Raw genomic sequence first — 18,595 nt, 5'->3', positions numbered from 1 at the left:
CTTTTTAGATTCTTCGAAATATTCAGAGATATTTACACACGCAGTGTTTCGATATTTTTTAATTGTCTATAAAGAAACATAATTGAAAGTAATTTATTTAAATAGCTTTTGAAGTACGAACAAATAAAAATTGAAAACCTTTAGTATATTAAATTTCTGGAAGGTAAATAAACCTAAATTAAATTAATTAAAGAATAATTTTTTTTATTCTTTAATTAATTTAAAATGGACTTTACTTTGGTGGAATTTTAATCATGTTTAATTTAATGCTGGAGAAGTAACTTAGCAATAATAGACTTTTTCATTAAATCATTAATAAGAAAAAAATTCCAGAACTACTGAGAACCTATCAGTAAGATATTTTCTTACTGAGACGGGCTATCATGTATATAGTTTTAATTGAATCCATTGGGCCGGAAAAGGTTAGTTTCATATCTCGCGAGATATATTTCTCGTGCACTCGAGATAGAATTAGGTCAGAATGTCTAAATGAGGACACGAAAGTCTCGCGTATTGCATCGTTTATGGAAGCTTCTAATCAGAGAATTCAAATAAATTCCGTGAAAAACTTTCATCAACAGTTCGTAATGCCGTAAGATGATATCGCTGATTATCGGAAGAACTACCAAGTACGGCTAAATTATTTTTTGATTTAATTAAATGTTCTGCAAAGCGAATAATTTCTTCTTTCTGTAAACTGGATCTCGCAAGCGACTTCATAAAGTTCCAGCGGTAAATCAAATTGGTTCTGGCGTAAAATTGCGCGTACAGGGATCGATCTGATGGCCTGTACCGTACCGTCACGCTCCCGTGCCATTCCTACAGTACACTTTTTATTTAGGGACAATTTGCACATATTGCCGGCTATATCGCAAGAGCTTTATGGCCAGCAAAAATTTTTACTATGTAGGCGGAAGTCGAGAATGAAGCGCAGCTCCTGGTCGTTCCCCGTTTGTACAGGTCGCGTTATATACAAAAAAAGAACTTTCCGTGAATGTTTCTGTGTAAAGTTAATTGAGTTTGTATCGTTCTTTGCTTTTTTTTAAATAAAGCGACTGCGCGCCTCTGCCACTGCGTTAGTTCTGAAACATGCGCGTAACACATGTCCATTAAACAGCAGAAAGTTGATTTGATGCGTGCCGAATTCATAGCGTGGTTACGTGAAGCAAAAAATATCAAATTTGTGTATTACTAGACATCCACAGACGCGCGCTACGCGCGCGCTATTTATCTTTAATATTTCACTGTTATTATTACACTATTAACCGTGCTATTAATCACACAACTGTCAAAATATGCCATGACAGCCATTCATGAAGTAAGCGTAGAAAGAGAACCAATCGGCATCGCGGAAAAACGACAACAATATTTCGATAGAATCGAGTATCGATGACATGCCCTTTTTAGAAGAGGAGGATTTGAGTTCGTCACTATAATAATATCTCGCAGTACTGTTTTATTTCATCTGCGGCTGTCATACCGTTAATAGTAAGTCGCATCGAAATTTTCTTTCCAATATATTAATACACAAGAGGTTACAAATGTGAACATTATTTTTCAATATTACAAAGTTGATCTTTAAATCTGAAAGAAAATATCAGATTTAGTCTATCGAATTTAATGCACACGATAAAAGGCAAGTGAGAATAAGGAGCAATTGCACAGAAACTAGCTACGCAATTGATCCTTTTAAAAATGTAATTTATAGTAATAGCATTTAAAAAATTTGGAAAGAATTTTTAGACATATATTCGTCTCTCTGTAAACATAAAAAAAATGTTAACAGTATATCGAAATGTTTGATAGTACAAAAACACTGCAGCATCCAGTAACGGTGGAATCAAATCGGCGATAAAATCTTTTTCCACTGCAGATAGATATTTCATGTGTATATTCATAAATATTTGGTTTCAATCAGAGAAAATAAATTTAGCACGATAAAGACAAATTTATACTCACGCATGAGTGATACTATTCTCTGCTTCTTACGGAGTTGGCGTATTGGTTACGGCGGGCGAAGCGATACCGGAAACCGAGAACGAAGCTTCTCTGATAGAACTTCTCGACGAGTTCGTTCGAGACATGATTAAGATCGCGTATCGTATCCACCGATCGTCAAAGATCGAACTTTCAGCGACGCCACTCGATTCGTGCCCCCTTGATTCGTTAATTCCATTCCACCGCTTGCGTCGACGCTGATAGAAAGGAAAAAAAAAGAGGAAAGAAATCGCCGAACCGAGGGAACGACTTGGAAACTTCACTGCAAACTCAATCTTCGGGATTACCAATACTCGCGGTCTCTTTCATATAAACTCTTCCGGCGGGAATGGCCCGCCGTAATGTATCTTCTACGGCACATACTGTCTCTGTCTCTCTGTTTCTTTTTTCCTTTCGCGGCCAGATTTCGCGGGGATAAATTACTTCCCGAGGATTATTCGATGTCACGGCGCTCCTTGCGTTCCGCGGATTTCGTACGCGCGTTAACGTCTGGCTGAAATAAAACCGCGATACCGGAGATTTTCTTGTCAGCCGCGGCGGCCCACTAAACATACGCGTAAAGGAACTGCAGAGAGGAAATGCCAGCATCTACTTCCGCCGCCGTGATCGCGCTTCTCGTGCGCTTTCCATTCTTCCTCGTTTTCTCTCCGCATGGCTTATCGATCCGACCTTATTTATATGGCGCATGCCCGATCGCGCAAATATACCCAGCGTCGTTGAGACAGAATGAATTTTGCCTAAATCGTAAAATCGATACCTACCAAGGACACACTGAGCGCTATGATGGCGAAAGTATGATGAAGTGGGATAAGTATCTTATATATACCGTGTCATATTTTATTTATTCCTTCGACCAAATCTGAGAAAATTTTCTCTAAGTAAAACTCTAATTAGATTTTTTCCCCACAACTTTCTAATAATATAATACACGTAGTAGTTCCTGTAAAATGTATCGTTTTATTTTTAAAAATTGTTTTTGTCAAGTATCTTTAGAATGAAGATTTATAATAAAATGGAAAACTATTTTAGCTTACATTACTTTTGACAGTAAAAAGAGAAGTCAGTGATTTATTTCGACATATAACTCATTTAATTTGTAATATAACTTTATAAATGTTCTAAATTCGTGATAATTGTGAGATGATTGTAGTACATATATTTTGAGAGAGAACAATACTAGAAAGAGTAGAAGAAATAGTATAAGTGTTTATTAAGGAGACAGATAGAACTGATAATGGAGAAAAAGGCAAGAATAGTCACATGCTATAATTATGTAATGCTTATCGGAACTTACATATATTAGTTCTAGAAGCTGGAATGACCGATACTGGAACGAGTTTTTCAAATACAAAGCGAAAATACTTAGCTAAGATTCGCGAACTTGTTAACAATACGTTGAAACCTTATCGCAATTCGATCGTCGCTCTCGGACAAGAAGGGCAGGGAAGGAAGGGGAGCTATTCTCGGTTTTATCTGTGCCAGTTATAAAAGAACTGAGATTTTGCTAGCATGTATTCAGGCCAGTCAACGGGGACCGACTTTACGGGCAGGAACTTTCAATAAGATCCGCGGTCCTCCTCGAAACGTGCTGAACCTGCCTCACGTATATGGAAGTGGATCCGAGTCGTGCCGTCGGCATGCTCGTTCGCATGGAAACTTACACGATCGTCGAATCGAATTCCAAATTCTTTATCCCGGCCTTCCTAACCGTTGTCTGCGTCGTCGGCCGCCACCGAAATCCGACCTTAACTTCAATGTGCAACCTCCACCTTCTTTCTTTACATTGCTTCGCTATATAACTATCGCACAGATTTATGAATTTTTCTTCGATACATATCGATGCACTCTTCCTGCGTAGAATTTCGTACGCCGAAGAAAATTCCGCCAATGCAAATTTCAATTCAAATCATTTTCTTTTGCACCAAATACTATCTCGAAGTTCCTAAAAGTCACCTTTGTTCCTTGTAAGATTTCATTACATATCCCAACTGTAGACAACGAGAAGATATATCGCAAAAAGTGCATTTGCACTCGTTTAAATTATTTTCGTTTTTGACTATGATTGTATGATATAATATGTCGTTAATAGGGCTGAAATTGATTTTATAATAAACTTTAAAATAAAAAAATATATAGGAAAGTAATGAAGAACTGCGGATTTTCAAGACCAAAAATTGTGATAAGTTATTTCTAACGTTGCTGGAAACACCTATTTCTAACTTTGCATGAATCAATCTTGCTGGATCACCGCGTAAATCGACTCATTTATTGACTTTTCTTTATTAGAATTACTGATCATTGTACGCGATTTTTTTTTTACTTTAGTTACTATTGAGTTATATTTCCCGGGGATCGCTCCGGAATTTCAATCCATTTAAAATCGCCGTAATGATTGGTAGGTATGTACGTTTGGTTTTTTTGCATTACATATTTTATTGCTAGTTTGTCCACACTGTTGTTTGCACCGCGAGATATATACGATCCCGTTCATTACATTTCCCATTTTTGTTTTTAGTGTTTGGACTACCCACGTATGCAACATTATTAGTTTTATTACACAGCTGTACGATACGTTATCATTGACAGCGCTATGCGTTTTCTAGTTTGGAAAATTTCTTAATTTGAACGTTAAATGTCTCTTAAGGGCTAACTTTATTATATATTTTGAGATTGAGTATACTATGCCTACCACTATACTTATAACATAAAAGCTATTAATCTTACTCGCGCTTTTTTTGAAAGTGTACACACACACATCCGAAAAGCGCGACTAAAATCTAAATATAAGACATACATATATGTATATACATATAGACTTTCTGACATTTATTCAAAACATATCCGCATTCGTAGTCAATTGCATGATGAAGGTTTTTGAGATTTTAATTTATCTTTATGTTGTAAAAGTGAAATAACAGAATGACAAAATAAATTAAAATGTCAAAAACCTTCATCATGCAATCGACTACAAATGCGGATATAGATTTGAATAAATAATGTTCAGAAAGTCTTATAAATTTTCTTTAATGTCGTTACGTGTAAGCTCTGATATTTAGAAACCTTTTCTGTTCTATAAGTTATATACGCATATAATCTAACATAGAATTTATGACTTTCTGATAAATCTGATTTTCAATATTTTTGTTTAAATCCTTTGTCTTTATTGTCATTTGCTTTATAACCGCATTCTTTTATATTTGAACGCTGTAGACATGGACTTTTTAAAAATTAATTACAGTTATAGAGAAATAAATGCAACAAAAGTTTGTTTGAAAAAAAATATATATATGTATTCTAGTCAGAAATTGATTTATTGACGTAATATGGATCGTTTGTTACATTTTCTTGACACAGGTGTCCTATATCAATACGAAAATATATATACATCTATTTTAACGATTTACTTTTTACCAGATACAGTTTATATTTTTTGTTCACAAGATTTTTCTTATACCGTAAATTTTGTTTTGATAAAAAGAAATTATGTTATGATATTAATTTCATTTAGCGTTATCGATAGTGGAGTTATTATTTATAAAACTTTAAAAAACAAAAATGACGGGCCGAGGTATTAATTTGTTCCGAATCAGCGCGGAAATAATTTTGCTATAACAATGTCGGCACGTACGATATTCATAAACGCATTTTAATCCATCTCGCTATTAAGTGCTAATTAGCTGTTGTGGGCTGTTTTATTATTTAATTACAAAATATAATACGATTATATCTTTTCACCATTATTGTGTGCAATGTCCAGTTTTATCACTGAAAAATTGTGTTCGCATGAAGACACACGCGTTTAGGATTTACATTTATAATACTTGCTTTATTTAATCACGGCGAATGAATGCTACGGAAATTTCTTTATTTTTTTTTAGAGTTTTATTGCGACACCGAGGCCAGAAAAAAAAACACTTTCGTAGCGAATTTGCTTTCTCTTATAATTTAAAGCGAGAAAATGTTTCGCGTGCGTTTCGTGACCGAGTCACGTGCTTGATCGATCGTACCTGAAGGAAGAAAGCGAACGTCCGTCGTTCAAGTGTTTTCTTGGCTACATCGTAGCAGCAAAAATCTCATAGAATTCATTAATAATTTTCTACTTCCAGGATCTAGAATTACTAGACATTTTCGGTCAAACACATTTAGTATTCAGATATTCGTGCATCATGACTCAAACTGTGTCTGACGGTTTAGGAAGTATTGGAGATATGTATGAGTAATACATGTGAAAGATTAAACTCCAGATGAAAGAGAAACAATGGCTATACTATAATTACCATATTAAATAAACAGTAATAAAGTAATTGAAATTTTTAATCATGATGCGAAAATCTAGATGCAATGCGGCCGATCAAAAATACTAGCATGAAACCGGCGATGCAAAGACATGCATTTTAATGTAAATTGATACGGGAAACGTTATCTACCTATGTTTTGTTAATGTACAAACTGACAATACATTCATCTTTTTGTTTCAGATTAAACAACATAGTGCCATTTGGACCAAAACGACGGTGATAACCTGGAAGCATTAATCATTCCAACGTCTCGCCAGTAAGTGTATTATTCTGTATGTTTGTACGTTAACAACAATGAAATTAAATTAACTTCCGAGTTGAGGCTGGTATGATTGCTTGTATTTCTGCGCGTGTACATGTACTTGCATTTTTTATTCAAATTTCTTATTAACGCAACGCACACGATGACGTGGCACCGGCGTAATTGTATGCCGCTGATTCACGATAACACATCGAAATTGCGATGTGCCAACAGAAACGAAAGCTGATATCATCGATCCGTTACCTAGAAATTTACCCACCAACTCGTTATCGGTTATTATCGTACGGAGCGAGTACTCGACGCATGATAAATCAATGACTCGCTCGCCTAGATAAGACTCAGCGTATCGGTTACTCCATATATTTGATTCAGCACTCTTATCACTATTCCACCACGGATATTGCCACATACGGCGATTAGATGTTGGTCTTGCGTCGTGTTCGAAACGCTCGTATCGTGAAATATGAGGTAGGACGATACATTTTCGATACAGGTTCGAAACGACGGTTGACCAACTGTATATACATATGTTGAAAATTATTGCGTGTGGCATTCCGGCAAATTTCGCGCCTGTGTTTCGGTCAATAATAAATCGTGCGTAACCGTGCTGATGGAATATTATATAGGTGTAAAAGTTTCGATTGTGATATGGAACGAAGATTTATATCTGTTCACTTATTCGACCGCACTTCAGGATATATCGGATTTTGTTACCGAGAGATGATATTTTGCCGAATGCACTGTGAAAAACTCCAAACGCGCCGAACTCTTCTCGTGCGTATTTTCAGTTTTGCGCCGAGCACAGCCAGCGCCGTATGAGAAAATATGTGTTGCGACTGTTGCATTCGCAACAATGCATGCCTGGGCGAACTCGGATATGGCACCGAAATACTCGTATTTGAAAAAAAGATCGATTGAGATCGAGTTTTGTCGAAAGTGTCGATTGTTTCGCGTCAAAATGCCTGCGATCGTGTATAGAATAAATTTCTCTCGGAAAAGATGGGCAAAGCTGCTAGTTAATAATAGAAATCCGTCCAAAGTACATGTTCAAAATGCATTCCTAACGAACGTCTGGTGATTTAGATTCGTGCTATTGTTTCTGTGATTGCGTTTCTGACGAAATGCTCGAGCGAATTCAACGGATTTGATTCGGCCGCCGTTGTGTCGCGAAAATAACGAAAATAATGACGCCGAGCGTAGAAATCAGTTTCAAGCCAAGTTCTCCAATCTCTAGACAGTCTAGACCAAGCGAGCAATTTGTTCCACAATATTCGGTGACCTGATAGGACCGAGATTTGATTGACGGCAAGGATACCAATTCGCAATAATTGACATCAATTAGGGAGATATCCGCTGAAAGATAAACGATTGACGTTAGTCGTACCGTCTTTTCCCGACAGGTGCAGAAACTCCGAACGCAGTCACATGAGAAATGCGATAACATGGATGTTCATTCGTAGATGCGCATGCATCATATTTAGCGCTAAATGTAGGTATGCCGTATGAATGCCTAAATATATCTTCTACCAATTTATCTTTCTGTTGGCTCCCAATATACAAAAATAAATCCGTACAGATTTCGCGGGCTTTGTAGAAACTGTCGGCATGTCACGCGGCAAATTGTTTAAAATTCTGCACTCGGTTGAGCGCTGCTGAATTCAAAAGGCCGCCGTTGTAAATTGCCCGGACGCACGCGGCCCGTGTACAGGCGGCTAGTTGTCGGCCGCCCGTATGTTCAGAAAATATCGCCACTCCGGAATATTTTCGGATTGCGTATACTCGCGCACACGAGACGAGACGAGAGACCCGACGCGGACGGAACGAGTCCCCGGGCTCGCCCGTCCCCAGTCGACGGCCGCCGTGCCGTCGACGCGCCGTCGACTGGGTTGCAGCAATTCGGCGTATCCTGAAATTCGCTGTCTAAATTTTACCAGCATACGGCCGCGCGCTCAGAATGCATGCTCTCGCGTTGTGCCTTCGGCCGGAAGACTCACATCGTGTTCCGGAGGCCGTGCCTCGTGTACATAATGTAATTTGCGGGACAAATTCACATCTCAAACGGACAGAACTGGACGGGGGTTTCGCATTGCGACTGCGTGTCTGAAATCCGGTTACATTTCGAGTTAATTAATTCGCATAACACTCCGAGTTTTGGTCATCGGATGGATCCGATGGATCTCAGTCGAATCCACCTTCGCCGATCGCGAGTTATACTCTCGACGTTTGTCTCGTTTTCTTGAGTAGTAAAACATTCGCGGTTGATAATTTATGATGATTCATACAGCGTAAGTCTTTAATGGATTTAACATTGTGCCATAGATATAAGACGGATTTAGAACGAGTTAGAGTCTGAAAAGGTATTCAACGCGAAGCTAGAATCCCGTGGGATTTAGTGCTAGCGCTGGTTGATTACTTTCTCAGACATTCTTAAAGTCTTTCTTTGCTATGGTGCAAACTTAACTTTATTAGCAAATACGCCCAATGCGAGGAATTAAATCTAAAGTTAGTGGCATGTTGGTACAACAAATTTGATTTGAGGTTTGAGTAATAATACATGTCGATGTTCTCTCGCGCGGTGGTTTTGTTAATTAGATCAAACGTTATTATTATAAGTTGGGTATATATATATATATATATATATATATATATATCATGCGTAACCTGATATTGCAGTATAATAGTCTTGGTAATATAATTAACGCAAACATCAACATATGTTATCATATTACGAGAAATTCATACTCTAAGATTAATTAGAGTCTCTAATTTAGAGATAATTTTGGGTCGATTTAGTTTCATCACTTTCTAATGCTTATTATAGATCCCTAAGACTTGCAGGTAAACATAGATCCGCAAGTGAATAATTGATATTCTAATCTCTCTAAATTTCCAGTTCATTGCTTAACTATTAATGCTTACTTGATTAATGTTCAAGAGAATATTATTCCGTAAGATATTCCATACATTTTACTTTCAATATCTTATAGATAGAGAACCGAAAAATTCATGAATAATCGGAAAGTGCGGTCAAGCTGAACAACTTGTAGAATAATGGACGTACGAACGCGTAAAGTCACGGTGCCGATCGCGAAAGAGTCGTCCGGGCGACATGTCATATCCCCTCGGAATATCCGGCTGCAACAAATCGCCTAATCAGGTGGATATATGACGGATGGAGAGGTGAAATTGGTTCCTGGCCGCGAGTAAATCTCGCGTGTGTCAAGGTGGGAGAAGGGTGCCAGGGGAGAAACCTGGAGAGAAAGAAGGACGCCAGATCGATTTCCTGCAGGATTTATACGACTATTTTTTATCCGACCTGCTCGCGAAGACGTCGTACACTGCGTCACGGCGCGGCGTCGGGGATACTGTCTCCCGGCGTGCCGTTTTTCAGCTCGCGCCTCCGTTTCACTGCGCTTTTGGCACGCGGCTCGAATACCCCGCGCGACATTAATGCGACAGAGAACACCGTCGAAAGTTTTAATCAATCCGCTCCGATGACTCTTGGAATTTGGTCACGCGTACCGTACAACTCCGAAACGAAACTTTGCACCCCCCCGGCCCCGAAATGGGCTTTGCTGGCGCGAATTAAAAAAATGGCTCATTGAGTTGCCAGTGTTCACGGAGCCGTGCATCAACCTTTGTGAGCGCGGGCTCGTTTTAACGGGCACCATATTTTCAACGTCAGCGTACGCGTGCGAACGAAGGTTGATGCAGTTAACCTTCGTGCATAAGATCGCGTGAGTTTTTAATGTGATTCTCATGCTACGCGCTAGTTTCTCCATTGAAGTTACGGTGCCGCGGTGGTTTCCACCCTGCCGCGCAGCATTCCGAAGCACGCATTAGTCAGGAAAACTTTGCTTCATACTTCCCCGGTCGTTTTATTGTCTCGACGTTGCAGTTTTATCATAATTTAGGGAAAATTTTGAGTCTGTTGTATCCTTTATTCACATATTTGTTCTTTGAACTTTGCTTTTTTTATTCGTCTATTGACCAAGTAAGATATTAATTTGAACAATCCTTATCATCCGCCTACTAACTGTAACTGGGATTATTTAAAAATAAATATTGAAGTGTGTTATCTTACACGTTGAAACAATTGTTGAATTTTGTCATAGCATATGCGTTTTTTTCTCGGAAAGTTCGAACACATCACTTGAATATACTCGATATTCGCGACAATTGGTTTTCCTTCGTTTCTCGTTCGTGGTAATCGGGTTTACGTAGCGAGCGTAGTTATCCCGATAACGTTGTATAATAATCGGGACGGGTCGATGGTGCTACATAATATGACCGGATCGAGGACGATTAATGAACGGCAAGTCGGTGCCGCATATCCAGATATATAATTTCGACTCGAATTCGCGAGCGCGGAGCGGTGGAAACGGCGCGGCGCGGCGCGATCAGAGGAAACACACTCTCCGCGGACGCGAGCGGAGGATGCGATTTATCATTCATCGCTGAAAACGGCCGTGACGGTACGGTGCCGCGGTGCTGTATAATTGCGCGTATATTCGCCGGACCCCCGTGGCTATAAACGATCGCCGCCGCGAATCATCGATTGTACGCATCCTCATTTTCCGCACGATTTTAGATTACCATTCGGTGGAGTTTACGGTCCGTCAATAACTACGGACGGTGATATTGGAAATTCTCGGTGACGAACGTTATTGCGCCATCGCTCGCTCTGCACCGCTTCACCCCCTACCATCACTCTGCACCGCCGGGATGCCGCTTGTCCTCCCTGTCTCTCTGTCTCGAGTTCTCACCTCGTCCCCATCGTCCCCGTCGTACCCTCGTCGTACCGTCGCCGTCGTACCGTCGCGTTCGAGATATCAGACTCGAACTGTCTTCAATGCGGAAGTTCGCCGGTACTTTATCGAAGCCCACGTAAATTCCCTTTACAGTCCGATATTCACTCTCTTGCATCGCGCTTAAGTAGCAGTTACTCGCCGCTGGCGTTGCTGCTACCCCTTGTTTTGAGACCGCATTCTCTTTCCGCTTTCTCGTTTTTTCCCTTTCCTTTTTTTTCCGGACTCGCGGCCGTTGCTGCAAGTTTATGATTCGCACTTCCGACGAAAAAATCGCGTTATCTCAGGGAACACGAACGAAATCCCGCCAACGTGATTCTTTTTCCTTCGCGGAGATTACAGCGAGTCACTCTTATGCGCGAGCGTGCGACACACATTAATCTTCGTGAAACGATACGCTGCGCTGAAGGAAAAGATCAAAGGTTCAAAAAATTGTTTGCTCGTCCTGCAAGGGAACAAACTTTCGCCTCTCTTGTTACACACACACACACACACACACACCCACACATGTATGCGCTAGCGTTAATGATTTCAAAGTGCCACGCCGGAGAACATGCATTGAACACGTAAAATCATGAATGTCGATAACAGGGTCGTGTGCTGTGTCACATAAATGTGACACAATTTAAAATGCTTCTATTTCTCTCGCACATCGTTAAAAGTATTTGATATTTCAATATTTTATTTTTAATGAATTGTCACATTTTTTTATCAACTAGTAAGTTTCTGCAGGAATTATTTTTATTATGGCGAAATCGACAATTTCTAAATATCGACGATATGTTTGGAAATTGAGATTTCAACGCGAAATGAACGATCCTTAAATATCAAGTACTTTTCTCATCAGGCAGCTGCTCTTAACGCTTGCAACGGGTGCTTGATAAAGGACCTATGTATTTTACCCTAACACGTGTATCGACTTTCGCGCGAAGTAATGGAGAATGGAAGTCGAGAAACAACAGCGAGCGTTTTCGAGCGTAACCATTTCATTTAATTGCCTCCATTTCGTTTAACGATCGATACGAGTCGGTGTGATGTTTTGAGTGGCTACTCAGCTGCCTCCTCAGCGAAATTGTTTTCGTGGCATAAATTGCAATGACTATTATCTAATCGCCGATATTAATGGACAAACAGCAACGAGTTTCTTCTCACGTAAGACATTTTTCTCGCTATAATTCTTGTCCGAATAAAAAGGTCGTCGACTCTACTAGGCTAATATATATTACGGCTGTTACTTTTGACAACTTCGAAGCTTCGAAGCAAATCACCAGCCTTAATATATATCCTAGAATCATAAAATACTTGTGAACGGATTTCTATGAAGTCAGCACTTTAGAATTTTAATATAATTGGCAGAATTCTGCTTTTCTTTTTCTCAACAAGTTCTGGAACTGCAATGCGCAAGGCCATTACTCATCAAAAATTTTGTGTATTGGGTGCGTTCCGTTTCACGCATGATGCGCATAATGCATCACTTATTCTTGTTTAACATTCGGTGAACAACAAGGATAATAAATGCTGCATTATGCGCATCACGTGTAAAACGGAACGCACCCATTATTGTATCTTATCTAAATAACTCTCATTTTCGTTAATAACAACTTTTGCATAACTTAGTCGGAACTTTTTCTGCTTAAATTCTTTATTATTACGGTCAGTGAACTCTATACTCGATTACGTGAACGCGCGCGATTGCTGTTATTAAACTTCCGAGAACATTAATTGACGGTGTCTCTGCTTCATCTCGTCCGCTACTTTATCTCTTAACGTAACCGTTGCTTATCATTGAACTTATTCCTCGAAGGCTCATCGTCGTCCATACATCTTGTTATCAGACCCATTGGGATAACCTGTCATCCAGCAAAATCGATCCGTGTATCGATGACCACGCGATGTTTGTAACCAGTAATACGAGAAGAGGATGTCCTTTGTAAATGACGTGTTTGTTCTGTTGCGCCAAATATCTGTACCATACTGACTCCACGTTTTTTTTTACGATCTCGACATATTGTTTCCATCTGCACGACGAACAAAGAATGTTAGCAAGTTTTCTTTGACGACCTCGCATGTCGCTGCGAACATTTTTACGCGCTTTTACGGATGAAAGAGAAACGGATCAGCAAAGAAATACTTCGAGTCCGAGGTTCTTTCAAACCTTTCTATTCAAGATTTATCAGATATGTCTCTTGAGCCACGTACGATTTGTTATAAAACTAGGTAGATTTTATTTGAATTATAATTTAAATATCTCTGGAATTTCATTTGCGCGTTAAATTTACCTTAAAAACGATATAAATTTTACACGGGCGGTGCATTTATGTACGTGACAGTCGACTAAAAGAAAACGTTTTACAGCGATATTGCGCGGATTAAAGTTTCTCATATTCCGCGCTATTATGCAAAACTGCTCTTATGTTTCTTCTGTCAGGCTAATTGAAGAGATAGCCAGTGTCTATAAAACAGCACTTCTTATATATTAAAGCAGCCGTTTCATTTATCGGGGAAGTGAAGGCCGCTGATTGCATTGCTTTACAAGCGTACAAAAAAAATAAGAGTGTTTGAAAAATCCGAGCTGAGATTATATTTTTAAAATAACCCAATATTTTTAAAATAATATAAGAGAAAGAAATATTCAAAATTGAAATAAGATACCGAGGTCACCGTTAATGAGATTTTTTCCAAATTGGATCTCTTTTTCTTCTCAAAATAAACAGCTCGTACTTTATAAAATCTACACTTTATTGCGATCTTCGTAACATATGTCAAGCAGGATATTCGAGGAGCTCGACTTATTAGAGATGGATGGAATTTTACTCAAGTTTCATAGATGCCTGTCCTCCGTTTCTCTGACGCTCGTCGTAAATTTCCCGGTCGCTTGGGATCTTCGTTAGGGATTTAGTCGGCAACGCGGGTCGAATTTCGGGACTGTTCGATGCGCCAAATTTCGAAGCGCCAAGACAAAGAACGAAGTTACAAGGCGCATAAATATTGTAATTCGGCCGATATATTGCAAACGACATACATATTCACATACCCGAAATTCACTACGTGTGAAATAGCGCTTACCGATTGCATATTTCTCAACCGGAGTGACACAATTCTGATATTGAATCTTTTATTACGTGAGAAAGAAATTTCACGTTTCAAATTTCTTGAAATTTGATCGTTTGTATCCTTTAATTACTGGAAGGAGCGAAAAAGGGAGGAATTATCTGGTGTTACATTCTAGTGGCGAAATTGCGCTCTCTTTCTCTTTCTCTCTCTCTCTCTCTCTCTCTCTCTCTCTCTCTCTCTCTCTCTCTCCCTCCGTTAGGCAACTACTGCCATTTAAACTCAGTTTCGTACATAGTGTCCTATTCAAGTAATAATTTCGCATTCAGGCAATTAGCCGCTCTCTGCTGAAATAATATGCGCAATTAAGTAAGTATGAACCTCTTTAGAGTTGGAGGGACTCTCGTTTAGAAAATAATGTCGACGCAGCGAGATTTATCGCCGCCTACGCGACGCGACTTCCGCATGCGCGGGGTTATTCCAATTACAACGTTGTAATTCCCCCTATCTTTAACATTTATGAGGTATCGTAATAATTCACTATTCGTCGCATGTCTACGTACATTAACCTACGTTTGCGGATACAATAGAATAATACGATGAGCGGTAATAAATAATAGGGCCGTAAGCGTAAATAATTTAGAACGCAATAAGCGTGTGCACTAGAATGGTGATCAGACAACAGAAACATGCATTTATCGAAATAATTTATACGTGTATAACGCGATAACATGACATGCTTTATGTGCTATAGCGATGATATTAAGCTATGCATCGAAGGTTGACATTGCATTGTGATTGCGCGTCGGACCAATTGGGCATTGACCAATAAGGATAAAACTGATTAAGCTCCAATAATCGAATCTTAATCTTCCATATTCAATCATACATAATACAATATCATAATGCAATTTCAATGCGTAATTTGAAACAGATTGTAAAATCATTGATTTTAGAAGTCCTCGAGTTGCTATCTTTCACATATTTCTTATACATTCTTATATGTACAGGGTGTCTGATAATAAGTGTAACACCCGCAGAGGATAGGTAGGTAGAGCGTTGAACGATAGAAAGATTTTGTACCATGATCCAAATTCTTTTAATATTTTTTACTAGAGACCGAATAATTGTTGAATTTCACAATAGCTCAAGTATCACGAAAATATTTATTTGCTGTATATTAATGTATGTAGATCACTATTGATACGAATTTAATTATTAGCCGACAATGACTTTTCAAGTGTTCTCTTGTTAATTCTCGTCGCGCGCGTGCCGACATGATGCTCCTTGTGCGATAACAGCTTTTGCATAAAGACAATAGCTGATCTCCATCTCAGCGGAGAATCTGTTTCTCTCGGTGCGTCGGCGCAAATTGGTTTCCTCGAAGAAGTAATTTCGAGCGGCAAAGTGGACCGATGTCCCCGCGGAACAGTACCTAATGAAGTGTACGCGAGCAGAACACGACAGGGGTGGTTAAAAAGAGGCTAAAAAGAGAGAAGCTACAGCGGGGAAACAAGCGACAGCATCGCGGATAACGAGTTAGCTCCGTGAATCCCTTTGTCGGAAAGAAGTTCGGCGACTTGCTGATTTCCACCACACTGCTACAATCCTCTCGTCGCCCACTCTTTGAGCATGTGAGAACACGCCTCAAAGTGCCATAGCGTGGTCCGAAAGACGCCTTTTCTAGAGCCACTATCGCAATATCTGCTTCACATATTTGGACTACACGCAAACGCAAGTTCGATCGTCACGCGCACACCCTCGAAACAGTTACTCTCGAGCGACCATAGGTCGGGAAAAGCGAGAAATATTTTTCCTGAACGTGACAGCTCGGGTATCCGGGGCTGATCGTTCGGTGCTTATGTAGCGGTTCTTCGTCAGCTGTGCACCTCCGTCGTCTGCGCTTCCTCGCTTCTGCTTTCCATATCGCTCGTCCGAATCACCAATACGCTAAAGTTACATACACCCTTACTTCCGTTCAGTTTGAAGTGGTGAACTATCTCTTTCGCGAAGAAAAGGAGATCGCGATATAGTTCAGAACATTTATCAGAAAAGTCTTGGGAAAGAAGCTAAATTTCTAAAGGCGCTAAACGGCAACCTTTTGCAACTTTTTGCTAAAGCAATAATTGGATGCAGTTACATATGACATATGCAATAAAGAATCAAGCGCCATTTTCGTGATTTTTAGTTCTTTATTGCAAAGTGCACTTCACGTGGACAGGAGATTTTCTAAAAACGCAGATGATACATGGAATTGTATATTTGTGGGAGATTATAGTTTGGTCATATAATATTTAACGTTGGCGCAGAATTTTATTTCTAATGTTTCATGGAATTGGCTCTATAGTGGAAAGTTTTTGGAGTTGGTTCCGCATTGCAGAACTGTGTCCAATTAAGATATTTTTTACGTAATATCTAATTAACAATTTTGTAATTTGATTAGCATCTGTCTAGATATAAAAATAAGTTAGAAAATGATTAAAATTATGTTTGGCTAAATACGGAATAGACAATACCATTTACGTATTTACCGTTGTTGCGATTGCAAATCGTACGCCTACGGTTGATCGTGTTCGCGAAAGTTTTTGTAAACGACTTATAGAGCTGTTCAAACCGGTCTCCGAACAAAAACGTGCGCCACGCGTGACTCAGCGTCGAAAGAACGGGACGACGCGACGTTGAGTCCGCGTAGCGGAAATAGCCGGCAGACGCCGATGTTGAATCATTACCTAGTAATCAAGACTCAAGTGACTCTCGTATGAACGTGATAAACATGCTATTTCTAGATGAGATGCTGATTGCCGCTTATTACGCACGAGTTTGCAATAATTGTTCTTCTGCACGCTATATACTGCCTGCCGCCAATTTCTTCCTCCTCCGTGTATCCGTTCGATATTTTTGAAGCTGCGAATCTCACGAACGCATATGGGAACAATCTACCGCAGTGTAGATTGGAATGCCGTGAAGAAAAAGTATCACGCGGTGCACATATATTCGAGAACAATTCCGATTCTCGCGCCCGTTTCTCTTAATCCTACAAATGCGCAATGACTCTGCCAGGCATCCCCTCACCATTTGTCATCTTGCCGGAATTGTCTGCCGACGGAAAATATCGTGCATTCTTAACCATGAAAGTTTCTCTTAATGCTTAATTACTCTGTGCTCTCAGACATTTATGAAAACTTCCTAAAAGAACAGATATATCACCGAAATTAGGTTGACGTTGTAAAAAATTTATAAAGAAAGAAATGGATAAATTAGTAATTTACAGGTGGAGCATACAAAGCTCGTGACTTGCTAATGTTTAATTCACTGTGACATAAAACTGTTTAATTAAAAGACCATTTATCTCATACATTCGATACGTCTCTCGTAATCTTCTAGATAGAAAACTATAAATGTATATTTTATATGATTTTATGTGATCGTTTTTATTGATTCGATGTGGAAAACGAGAAAGTTTTACTAGCGCGCACCAACATTATGAAGGATAAACGAAAAATTGTGTACAATCATATAGTAAATCACCAGCGCAACGCATTGGTTTGGTGCCACTATACCTACCGTAGGGTCGTTAATCATCATATGTCCACAAGGTATTGCTCGAATTTTTTCCGTTTTAAAAAGGTACAAAAAAGGAAGGATGAAAGAGCCGCTATCTTCTGGATATCTACAATTCCTTCTTAATTATAAAACGCCAGCCCGTTTCTCACAGAGTGACTTGCTCGTTTACACCGGTCGAAGCTATGAGCGAGTTCCGAACTGCGAGTTATGCACCATTTTCTGGTGCCAGTAGGACCGTAATTTTCTTTCCTCTCCCTTTTACGCTTACTCGTTCAGCATATCGGACGTCGAAGTTTTAATGAATTGGAAGAAAGAGTTTACAAAGCCGTAAGATTAATACCGTTGTCTTGAATTTTAAAGCGGACAGTGACGTAACAGCTTCCATCATTTGTAGCTGTTTCCACGATCGCGAAATGGTAACTTCCTCAAGTTACCGTCGTATAGTTAAATTTTGCTGAATATTCAAAGATTACTTACTAAGTAAATTGCCCATTCGATACCGATCCGGAGATTCCCCGAAATTTTCAAGCTATATAAAATACTTATACGTAACATAGAACGATTCCTTTTCTATTTCAAAATACTTATCTTCAGCTTTTTGAAAAGCACATGTT

At 39.3% G+C, this 18,595-nt stretch overlaps 1 long non-coding RNA gene across 1 annotated transcript in view; it reads left to right on the top strand.

Moving 5' to 3' along the window:
- The window catches only part of LOC139770928 (uncharacterized), an 83,054-nt gene that overhangs the window by 48,454 nt on the left and 16,005 nt on the right, over positions 1–18,595 (top strand). The window contains exon 2 of the long non-coding RNA XR_011717851.1: positions 6,477–6,552. This is a non-coding gene — a long non-coding RNA (uncharacterized lncRNA). The remainder of the gene's footprint in view (positions 1–6,476; positions 6,553–18,595) is intronic.

Source organism: Temnothorax nylanderi, unplaced genomic scaffold, assembly GCF_030848795.1.
Source record: "Temnothorax nylanderi isolate EJ_2023f unplaced genomic scaffold, tnyl_v1.0 TNYL_tig0034_pilon, whole genome shotgun sequence".
NCBI classification, from domain to species: domain Eukaryota; kingdom Metazoa; phylum Arthropoda; class Insecta; order Hymenoptera; family Formicidae; genus Temnothorax; species Temnothorax nylanderi.
This window is presented reverse-complemented; position numbering and strand designations above follow the sequence as displayed.